Here is a 13,148-nt window from a genome sequence, read left to right on the forward strand (position 1 = left end):
TCAATGGAGTGTCATGTAAGGGATTTTTGGCTTTTCGCAACTTTTCACCAAAAAGTACCTCACACAACCAAACTGTTTAGCTTTTAGCTTTTCACTGTTAAAAATAAAAGTTAAGGCAACATATTGTACTGAGATTTTTTTTGTTTGTTCTCTTAATAAATGTAATTGTCTCTAGTACTTTAGTCAAACGGTTGCTAAATGTCTTTCCAACTCTTTTCACAGCATGTAGCCTACAGATCCCTTGTTTAGATTATTATTATTTTTTTAAATAAAACACTTTAATGAGCACAAAATACTACTACTAATATATTCAATAATATATACAACTTTCTAGTAAGCAAAATTTTTCTTAATACCCCTTTAAAAAATACTATGACAGCATGATATAGAATTTCATGTACCTTGATATTTATGTCCAAAACATCATGGTAATATCATGGTACTTTCTGGTACATTATTGTATGCAACATATGAATTTGAATATTAAGTGTAAAGACTGTATGTACAGGTGCATCTCAAAAAATTAGATTATCGTGAAAAAGTTTATTTTTATGAAACTTGTTTCAAAAAGTGAAACTTTCATATTTTCTAGATGCATAACATGTAAAGTAAAACATTTCAAATGTTTTTTTTTTTCTGTTTTAATTTTGATGATTAGAGTTTACAGCTCATGAAAGTCAAAAATCCAGTATCTCAAAATATTAGAATATTTACATTTGAGCTTCATTAAATGACCATCCCTACAGTATAAATTCTGGGTATCTCTTGTTCTTTGAAACCACAATAATGGGGAAGACTGCTGACTTGGCAATGGTCCAGAAGACAATCATTGACAGCCTCCACAAAGAGGGTAAGTCACAGAGGGTCATTACTGAAAGGTCAGGAAGCAGACAGACTGGCTAAACCGATCGTCTGCTAGCCGCCTCACGCCACCAAAGTCAGTTAACTCTCAGCACATAGAAACTTTTTCACCTAGATATCACACTATAGAGACTGTGTCTGTTCCCGAACTAGAAAATACAGAAAACATCCAAACCAAAGTAATAGTAACAATTTAATTGATGTTCAACAAATAAAAAACGATATAATACAGATAAACACATGATAAAGCTTGGCTTATTAAATATTAGATCCCTTTCTTCAAAAGCACTTTTGTAAATGATATGTTCACTGACCATAAACTAGATGTGCTTTGTCTGACAGAAACCTGGCTAAAACAAGATGATTACATTACTTTAAACGAGTCTACACCCCAAGATTACTGTTACAAACATGAACCGCGTCCAAAAGGTAAAGGGGAGGTGTTGCTACAATTTATAGAAATATTTTCAGTATCTCTCAGAGGTTGGGTTTCAAGTATAATTCGCTCAAGTAATGGTGCTTCATATAACGTTATCCAAAGAAACAAGTGTTAATGATAAATCCCTGTGATGTTTGTACTGGCTACTGTATACAGGCCACCAGGGCACCATACAGACTTTATTAAAGAATTTTCTGATCTTCTATCAGAGTTAGTGCTGACTGCAGATAAAGTCCTAATCGTTGGTGATTTTAATATCCATGTTGATAATGACAGAGATTCGTTGGGATCAGCATTTATAGACATTCTAAACTCAATTGGTGTTAAACAACACGTGTCAGGACCTACTCATTGTCGAAATCATACTCTAGATTTAATACTGTCACATGGAATTGATGTCAGTGGCGTTGAAATTTTGCAGCAGAGCGATGATATCTCAGATCATTATCTAGTCTCCTGTATATTCCATATAGCTAAAGCTGTAAAGCCAACTTCTTGTTACAAATATGGTAGAACCATTACCTCTACCACAAAAGACTGCTTTATAAATAATCTTCCTGACTTATCTCAGTTCCTCAGCATATCCAATAGCTCAGAACAACTTGATGATGTAACAGGAACTATGGACTCTCTCTTTTCTAGCACTTTAGATGCGGTTGCTCCTTTACGCTTAAGGAAGATTAAGGATAAGAGTCCAACACCGTGGTATAATGAGCACACTCGCGCCCTAAAGAGAGCAGCCCGGAAAATGGAGCGCAGCTGGAGGAAAACTAAATTAGAGGTATTTCGTTTAGCTTGGCGGGAAAGTACCCTATCCTACAGAAAAGCATTAAAAACTGCTAGATCTGATTACTTTTCGTCTCTTCTAGAAGAAAACAAACATAACCCCCGATATTTATTCAATACAGTAACTAAATTAACGAAAAATCAAGCATCAACAGGTGTTGGCATTTCCCAAGAGCATAGCAGTAATGACTTTATGAATTACTTCACTTCCAAGATCGATACTATCAGAGATAAAATTGTATCCCTGCAGCCGTCAACTACAGTATCGCATCAGATAGCGCACAATAGACCCCCTGAGGAACAATTCCACTCATTCTCTACTGTAGGAGAGGAAGAATTGTATAAACTTGTTAAATCATCTAAACCAACATCATGTATGTTAGACCCGATTCCATCTAAACTACTAAAAGAGCTACTTCCAGAAGTCATAGATCCTCTTTTGGCTATTATTAATTCATCATTGTCATTAGGATATGTCCCCAAAACCTTCAAATTGGCTGTTATTAAGCCTCTCATTAAAAAACCACAACTTGACCCCAAAGATCTAGTTAATTACAGACCGATCTCAAATCTCCCTTTTCTGTCAAAGATACTAGAAAGGTAGTATCCTCACAATTATATTCCTTCCTAGAGAAAATGATATCTGTGAGGAATTCCAGTCAGGATTTAGATCGTATCATAGTACTGAGACTGCTCTCATTAGAGTTACAAATGACCTGCTTCTATCATCTGATTGTGGTTGTATCTCTTTATTAGTTCTACTGGATCTTAGCGCTGCTCGACACTATCGACCACGACATTCTTTTGAATAGACTACAAAACTTTGTTGGCATTAGTGGAAGTGCCTTAGCATGGTTCAAATCGTACTTATCTGACCGCCATCAGTTCGTAGCAGTGAATGAAGAGGTATCATATCGATCACAAGTGCAGTATGGAGTACCTCAAGGCTCAGTACTAGGGCCGTTACTTTTCACGCCTATATGTTACCCTTGGGAGATATTATCAGGAGACATGGTGTTAGCTTTCACTGTTATGCTGATGATACTCAGCTCTATATTTCTTCGCGGCCCGGTGAAACACACCAAATTGAGAAACTAACGGAATGCATAGTCGATATAAAAACTGGATGACGAGTAATTTTTACTGCTAAATTCTGAAAAACAGAGGTGTTAATTATCGGACCTAAAACCCCACATGTAACCTAGAACATTATCTAACACTTGACGGCTGCTCTGTCAATTCTTCTTCATCAGTCAGGAACCTAGGTGTGCTGTTCGATAGCAATCTGTCATTTGAAAGCCATGTTTCTAGCATCTGTAAAACTGCATTTTTCATCTCAAAAGCATATCTAAATTGCGACCAATGCTCTCAACGTCAAATGCAGAAATGTTAATTCATGCGTTTATGACCTCAAGGTTAGACTATTGTAATGCTTTATTGGGTGGTTGTTCTGCACGCTTGATCAACAAACTACAGTTGGTCCAAAATGCAGCAGCTAGAGTCCTTACTAGAACCAGGAAATATGACCATATTAGCCCGGTTCTGTCAACACTGCACTGGCTCCCTATCAAGCATCGGATAGATTTTAAAATCTTGTTAATTACTTATAAAGCCCTGAATGGTTTAGCTCCTCAGTACTTGAGCGAGCTCTTATCGCATTATAGTCCTCCACGTCCGCTGCGTTCTCAAAACTCTGGCCGTTTGATAATACCTAGAATATCAAAATCGACTGCGGGCGGCAGATCCTTTTCCTATTTAGCACCCAAACTCTGGAACAGTCTACCTAACACTGTTCGGGAGGCAGACACACTCTGTCAGTTTAAATCTAGATTAAAGACCCATCTCTTTAGCCTGGCTTACACATAACACATTAATACGCTTCTATTATTCAAATCCGTTAAAGGATTGTTAGGCTGCATTAATTAGATCAACCGAACCGGGAACACTCCCCATAACACACGATGTACTCGTTACATCGTAAGTTGAATGGCATCTGCGCTAATGTTTGTCTGTTTTTTCCTAGTCTGTTTCTCGGTCCGTGTCCGATCAGATGGTGGGTCGGCGCCGGAGGTGACGCTCTGCGGCCCTGATCGTCGGGCGGAGACCAGGACGCCCGGATGACCCCAGAGATATATCCCCAGATATATCAACCAAAAATAACAAAATAACTAAAATATAATAAAATACCTAACTACATAATACTACTATTGTTAGAAATTGCAACAAAATTAAAATAGAAATAGAAACTTTTGAACTGCGGGTTTCGTCTGGTCAGAGGAGAACTGGCCCCGACTGAGCCTGGTTTCTCCCAAGGTTTTTCTCCATTATGTCTCAGAGGAGTTTTGGTTCCTTGCCGCTGTCGCCTCTGGCTTGCTCAGTTGGGGACACTTAATTTCTAGCGATTATCGCCGATTTGATTGCACAGATACTATTTAAACTAAACTGAGCTAGACAATGACATCTCTGAATTCAATAATGAAATGCCTTTAACTGAAAATTGAGTGTTTAATCTTATCATTATACATTACTGACACTCTATCCTCCAATTTGATACTGTTAAGTGCTTTGACACAATCTGTATTGTAAAAGCGCTATATAAATAAAGGTGACTTGACTTGACTTGACTGAAAGGGGTAGCTGTTCACAGAGTGCTGTATCAAAGCATATTAAATGCAAAGTTGACCAGAAGGAAGAAATTGAGTAGGAAAAGGTGCACTTGCAACAGGGATGACCGCAAAGCGCAAGCTGGAGAATACTGTCAAGCAAAGCTGATTTAGACACTTGTGAGAGCTTCACAAGGAGAGAACTGAAGCTGGAGTCAGTGCATCAAGAGTCACCACGCTCAGACGTCTTCAGGAAAAGGGCTGCCAAGCCACTTCTGAAGCAGAAACCACGTCAGAAGCAACTTACCTGGGCTAAGGAGAAAAATAACTGGACTGCTGCTCAGTGGTCCAAAGTCCTCTTTTCAGATAAAAGTAAATTTTGCATTTCATTTGGAAATCAAGGTCTGGAGTCGGGAGGAAGACTGGAGAGGCACAGAATCCAAGCTGCTTGAAATGCCAGTGTGAAGTTTCCGAAGTCAGTAATGATTTGGGGTGCTGTGACGTCGGCTGGTGTTGGTCCATTGTGTTTTATCAAGTCCAAAATCAATGCATGCAGCTGTCTACCAGGAGATTTTGAGCACTTTATGCTTCCATCTGCTGACATGCTTTATGGAGATGCTGATTTCCTTTTCCAGCAGGACTTTAACACTTGCCCACAGTGCCAAAACAGTGCCATGATATTACTGTTCTTGATTGGCCAGCCAACATGCCTGATCTGAACCCCATGTGCAATCAATATTTTCAAGAGAAAGATGAGAAACAGTGGATCCAACAATCCAGACGAGCTGAAGACTCAATAGTGCCTCAGCAGTGCCACAGGCTGATTGCTTCCATGCAACACCTCACTGATGCTGGAATCTGTGCTAAAGGAGCCCCGACCAAGTATTGAGTGCATAAATGCAGGGCCGGATTATCCATAGACGGGATTGGGCGAGTGCCCTGGGGCACCAGCCAATAGGGGGGCACCAAGTGATTACGATAATGACAAGACCTTTAAAATATTTTTTCATGTTTTGTATATATTATTTTGCTGGAAGAGATACAGATGCATAGAAAATGAACAGTTAATGATACAATATACAGAGAGAATATCAAATATATGCACGCATATAAAGAATTGCGATTGGGTCAGGTCCCAGTGTATTTGCCCCCTTCCCCCAGTCAGAGTCGAGCATATTTATTCACAAATGGATAGGCAGCATCGACTTGGCGGTTGTGCGAAACGTAAATTTTTTAAAAAAAGAAGAGAAAATATCATGACACATTGCCAGGGCTATACAGGGCGACTGAAAAGTAGCTACTGTGTGCGACTATCAAAACATATTTAGGAGCACCTGTGCGACTAACCCGATCAGCCAACCCATTCTCACTCCCAAGGCGTCAAAAACTGAAGCATGGTCAAACGCCTTCGCGTCACTATGAAGACGCCAAAAGTGCGCCTAGGCGTCATTATATGACAAAATAGGAACTCCATTGCTTTCAATTGCTTGCTTTATGCGTCAGGTCAAGACGCTTATGGAAAATGACAATACGTTCTCCGCCGTTGTTTTCAGTTGTTTGTCTTAGTTTAATGGTTTGCATGCATTTGTAAAAAATATAAATAATTTTATATACATTTATACTTTTATTGGAGCACCTTACCCACCCCTACCCTAAACCTACCCACTTCTGAACAACATAAAACACGTAACAGTTAACAGGCAAATGTAAGTTAAGTCACCGGTGTTTATTGCAAAACTGCCCATAAACAAGCAGTATAAAAGCATTACAAACAAGTCGTGCTGCATTCCAGGTCTTCTGAAGCCATACGAAGTCTTTATGAGAAGAAGAGAGCAAAACATAAGGTTTTAATCGCTGAAAATGATCCCGCTCCGTTAACGCTCACATCTCATTCAAAAGATACTCAAGTCCCGTAGCATGACGCAATTGGTCACGAGACACAGAAGAGCCAATAGCCTGTCAGAACAGCAAAACGCAATCGGTCACGAGACACACAAGAGCCAATAGCATTTCACAACCAAGGCTTCTTCTGGCGGCATTTTTTGAATTCGCGCACAGACTGCATACGGGATGAGCTTAACGTCTACTCCTCTCACAAATCAAATGTTTTGCCTCGGAAGACTTGGAATATTAATATTTTTTGAATAAATTATGACAGTAGTTGTATCTGCCTGTTATATCTTGTGTTTTATTGACAAATTTAGGGGCAGGGGTTGGGTTATGTGCTCATAATGTGTAAATAATGTAATATAAATAAAACTGTTGTGGCTGTTTACATTGAAAAATCACACCCCAACATATATGCAATAATGGCAATGTTATTACACAATATATAATTTAATTATGACGATAAAATTCCCAGTATGGCGTCGGCATATTGACGCTAAGGGTTTCCTATTTAAAGCAACGGAGGACCCTGCAAGTCGAAAAATGACGCTAAGGGGTACCTTGAGCGTCAAAAGCGACGCCAAGTGGTCCTGACCAAGCTTCAATATGTGACGAGTTGGGTGTGAGAATGGGTTGGATCAGCATAGGCTATTTGTGTTTGCGCTGAGAGGAGCTTCAAAGATTTCTACTTGCGTGTTTGTGCAGCGTTGAGTAATGTATCGCAGACATATGTTGATTCCTTGAATGCAATGTTAATCAGAATCCACTCACTGCTCAAAATACTTTTGTTCATTGCTGAGTTATGCACGCTCACAAATGCTCTCGTTATAACAAACAAAGTGTAGATGGTGTAAATAAGAGATTCGTTGTGCAGTGTAGAGAGCTTCATTGATTATAATGGAGTTTTGTGAGATTGCTGAAGTGAGTAACAGCTTTTAAAGATTATTAAAGGTGTTTGTAAATGTGATATTAAATTAATACAACAGCTCAATAAACAATAAGTTATATAAAGTGATGTACATTGTATGACTTTTAACAATATTGCCTGATTTTGCTCTATTTAGTCAAGGAACATAGTTTCAAACAGTCACAGCCGAGCCAGCTGCGTCTCCATTCAAACATAGCGGTGTTTCATTTATGAATGAACCTGCGTTTTTAAATGAGTCTAGTGAGTCAGTGATTCAATTACCCACTCATAAAGTGAGTCACTTGCTTCGTTCCTGAATGAATCAGCTGTTCAAACGAATCAGTGATTTACCGCCACCTGTTGGCAGTTTTATTTTTATGTTTAAAGTGTCCTTTCAGTTATTTAAATAATTTCAATCAAACAATAGTTCTATATTCAAAATGTTATATTTAAAACATTAATCTCACAACATTGTTATGAATTTAAAACATCCATGCCACCTCTGAGCCTCTCTAAATGTCTGTAAATTTACCTACATGCCACTTTTGTGTTCTTCTGTGCCACCTTTGTAGTGGAAACTAATTTTGTTAAATGATTTCTTTTGATTAGTAACTTATTCTTCTTATTCTACCTGTTCTTATGGAATTTTTTTTTTTTATTAAAAACGGGGGGCACTTCAAATGTGGTCACCCTAGGGCACTACACTGTGTTAATCCGGCCTGCATAAATGAACAATACTTTAAAGAACTTGAACTTTTCTGTTTTGCAAATCCTTTTTTTAATTTTTTTTTATTGATCTTAGGAAATATTCTAAGATTTTGAGATAATGGATTTTTGACTTTCATGAGCTGTAAGCTTTAATCATCAAAATTAAAACAAAACAAAAAAACTTTTGAAACGTTTTACTTTACATGTAATGAATCTAGAATATATGAAAGTTTCACTTTTTGAAATAAGTTACAAACAAAAAGATGCACCTGTATATTGGTGAGTCTATCTTTGTAAACATATATAGGCTAATTAAAAAAACAAAAAACAAAATGTGGTTACGATCTAGGGCGCCCCCTGCTGTCTACCAACCTGCCTTGTAGGCGGCGCATCTAATCATGAGTTTATTGCCTTAAAATTTAGACTTTTAGTTGATAGTTGTTAGTCCTTAAACCCCATATGAATAACATCTGTGTGATAACCAAACACAGGTACATATATAAATTATAAACAGCACAAATTTCATATATATATATATATATATATATATATATATATCAGTGGCGAGCGGTGACTTTTTTAACAGGGTATGCTGAGTACTAAGATTAAGACCCCCCTCCTCATCGCTTTTAGGACACACTCAAAGAGGAAAACACAATGGCAGGTGTCGATTTAAAATTATGCACATTCCTACCTTAGGCTATTTGTAAATGAAATTCATCATCTCCAATCCTGCTTCTATCGTTTCAGGTTTATCCATAGTTATTCGAATGCTAGAAAACCAAGTAAAACTCGCCAAATAACGTTTACACGTAGTTACGTTATGATACGTAATATTCAGAGCGTGGGGAGATGGGGGATTCACCCGGTCTATACAGGTGCTGGTCATATAATTAGAATATCATCAAAAAGTTGATTTATTTCACTAATTCCATTCAAAAAGTGAAACTTGTATATTATATTCATTCATTACACACAGACTGATATATTTCAAATGTTTATTTCTTTTAATTTTGATGATTAGAGCTTACAGCTCATGAAAGTCAAAAATCAGTATCTCAAAATATTAGAATATTTACATTTGAGTTTGAATAAATGACCATCCCTACTGTACTAAATTCCTTATTCATTTATCAAAGTGCGTGTGACGTGCGCGTACAGAGATTGTACTGACTGCAGTTCCGCCGGCGCGGTTCCAGTTTACTTTCAGTTTCGTTCTCTGCCGCTATTCTCATTGAGTGGTAAATGTGCGTGCATGAATGTAAGTTAATATCTTTCTTTACCGGTCATATTGCGATGATGTTACCGCTGCATGTCTGATTGTGGTCACCGGATCATATTGTAGTTAAGTTTATGCAGAATATGCAGTAGTCATGCTAGCGTGATTTACGTGCATATGTTTAGCGCCATTTATCGGGTTGTACTTAATATTAATGTATAGAGAAGTTGTATTAAGGCACATGTTTATGTAACTGTATACAGACGGATTCTGATATTTTATTTGTTTATTCCAGATTAAACCACATTTACTACTTCTGTTAATTTAATGACTGTACAATGCTGGAGGATGTAAAGTGACCCAGCCTGAAGAGATTAAACGGACAAACAATCATCTGTCTCCAGTCACACTTCTTTCGGGAGTTCCGTAGTGGACTAGCATTCCACCTAACTATAGAAAGCAGATTCCTTTTCACCTACAGTATAAATTCTGGGTATCTCTTGTTCTTTGAAACCACAATAATGGGGAAGACTGCTGACTTGGCAATGATCCAGAAGACGAACATTGACACTCTCCACAAAGAGGGTAAGTCACAGAAGGTCATTACTGAAAGGTGTGGCTGTTTACAGAGTGCTGTATCAAAGCATATTAAATGCAAAGTTGACTGGAAGGAAGAATTTGGGTAGGAAAAGGTGCACAAGCAACAGGGATGACCGCAAGCTTGAGAATACAGTCAAGCAAAGCCGATTCAAACACTTGGGAGAGCTTCACAAGGAGAGAACTGAAGCTGGAGTCAGTGCATCAAGAGTCACCACGCTCAGACGTCTTCAGGAAAAGGGCTACCAAGCCACTTCTGAACCAGAGACAACGTCAGAAGCATCTTAACTGGGCTGTGGAGAAAAAGAAATAGACTGTTGCTCAGTGGTCCAAAGTCCTCTTTTCAGATGAAAGTAAATTTTACATTTTATTTGGAAATCAAGGTCCCAGAGTCTGAAGGAAGAGTGGAGAGGCACAGAATCCATGTTGCTTGAAGTCCAGTGTGAAGTTTCCACAGTCAGTGATGATTTGGGCTGCCATGTCATCTGCTGGTGTTGGTCCACTGTGTTTTCTGAAGTCCACAGTCAACACAGCCATCTACCAGGAAATTTTAGAGCACTTCATGCTTCCTTCTGTTGACAAGCTTTATGGAGATGCTGATTTCATTTTCCAGCAGGACTTGGCACCTGCCCACACTGCCAAAGGTACCAAAAGCTGGTTCAACGACCATAGTGTTACTGTGCTTGATTGGCCAGCAAACTCGCCTGACCTGAACCTTCAAGAGGAAGATGAGAGACACCAGACCCAACAATGCAGATGAGCTGAAGGCCACTATCAGAGCAACCTGGGCTCTCATAACACCTGAGCAGTGCCACAGACTGATCGACTCCATGCCACGCCGCATTGCTGCAGTAATTCAGGCAAAAGGAGCCCCAACTAAGTATTGAGTGCTGTACATGCTCATACCTTTCATTTTCATACTTTTCAGTTGGCCAAGATTTCTAAAAATCCTTTCTTTGTATTGGTCTTAAGTAATATTCTAATATTTTGAGATACTGATTTTTGACTTTCATGAGCTGTAAGCTCTAATCATCAAAATTAAAGGAAATAAGCATTTGAAATATATCAGTCTGTGTGTAATGAATGAATATAATATACAAGTTTCACTTTTTGAATGGAATTAGTGAAATAAATCAACTTTTTGATGATATTCTAATTATATGACCAGCACCTGTACGTCTCTGCATCAACTGAATGAATGCTTTTTTTTCACATTTATTTTTTATTCCCAGTAAATAGGAGTTAAAACTCCCACCAGGATGACAATAATAGACCATGCAAAATACCAAAAAATAAAAATAAATAAATAATAATAATAATAATATCTTTAAAATATTGCCAAGTAACATTGCAAACAACAATAAAATCACAGAAGGACTTTAACTGTAAGGGACACAAGTATATAGAAAACAAAGGTATTGTTTCCTATTTTTTCCTGATGTTTGTTATTATTTCAAATTTTATATACATTTTTATAAACTTTTTTTTATTTTATTTACTACTTAGGCATGTTGACAATAAACGTCTTCAACATTGTCTATGACCAGATATGTTTTTAGTGGACTTTCAAAATTTGCTTTACTTGAGAAAGCATGAAAATATATAGTTATGATGTTTTTTTTTTCATATGATTTAGTCGAGATTTGCATCAAACACAATGTAATTTTCGGCAATCGAGATCTGGCAGCAACAGCGCATTTTTCCACTTGGGCGAGCGCTTCTCGGACAGCTTACCTCTTGCATGAAATCAGTCGTCTACCAGCAAAACACTGAGAACGCGCTACAATCCTGACGAGTCACAGCCAGGGCCGGATTATCCATAGACGGGATTGGGCGAGTGCCCTGGGGCACCAGCCAATAGGGGCACCAAGTGATTACGATAATGACAAGACCTTTAAAATATTTTTCATGTTTTGTATATATTATTTTGCTGGAAGAGATACAGATGCATAGAAAATGAACAGTTAATGATACAATATACAGAGAGAATATCAAATATATGCACGCATATAAAGAATTGCGATTGGGTCAGGTCCCAGTGTATTTGCCCCCTCCCCCCAGTCAGAGTCGAGCATATTTATTCACAAATGGATAGGCAGCATCGACTTGGCGGTTGTCGAAACGTAAATTTTTAAAAAGAAGAGAAAATATCATGACACATTGCCAGGGCTATACAGGGCGACTGAAAAGTAGCTACTGTGTGCGACTATCAAAACATATTTAGGAGCACCTGTGCGACTAACCCGATCAGCCAACCCATTCTCACTCCCAAGGCGTCAAAAACTGAAGCATGGTCAAACGCCTTCGCGTCACTATGAAGACGCCAAAGTGCGCCTAGGCGTCATTATATGACAAAATAGGAACTCCATTGCTTTCAATTGCTTGCTTTATGCGTCAGGTCAAGACGCTTATGGAAAATGACAATACGTTCTCCGCCGTTGTTTTCAGTTGTTTGTCTTAGTTTAATGGTTTGCATGCATTTGTAAAAATATAAATAATTTTACATACATATTCCCAACAATTTATTAAGCTTTAAATCACATCTCAAATGACAAGGGATCAACTTATAATCATGTTTATATTCATTAGCCCGTGAACTCATTCTCTCAGACGGCCTGGGTATGGCGCATTCGCAGCTTATATGGACGGAACGTATATATATATATATATATATATATATATATATATATATATATAATTTCTTTTCAGACATCAGTTTAAGTGAGTCAATGAATCATTTAATGAATCTGAATCATTTAGTCAAACGATTCATACTCATTTGGGAATGAAATTGCTCTAGACTGTGTTCGTGATGTTGCAAATACATAAAACATACTCTATATGGATTTTGGTTGGATTTTTTTTTTTTTGTACAAAATAGTTTTATATAATAAACCCATCGTTTTTACACAATATTTCAACGTTATTATTCAGGATCAATGTTTTCAACAATACATGTATTTCTAATTATCCACTGCAGAATGCTACAGTTGTTTCCATTTATTTTATGTCAGGCACTTTATAAAAACAATCATGGGGAAATGTGAATTAAATTAAATGTATTAGGCTTCATTTTCGCTCACCATTCAGGCCCAATCTGTGCAGAAAAAGAATACGTACACAGAATATGTACACTGATGT

Source organism: Onychostoma macrolepis, chromosome 08 (assembly GCF_012432095.1).
Source record: "Onychostoma macrolepis isolate SWU-2019 chromosome 08, ASM1243209v1, whole genome shotgun sequence".
Classification (NCBI taxonomy): Eukaryota; Metazoa; Chordata; class Actinopteri; order Cypriniformes; family Cyprinidae; genus Onychostoma; species Onychostoma macrolepis.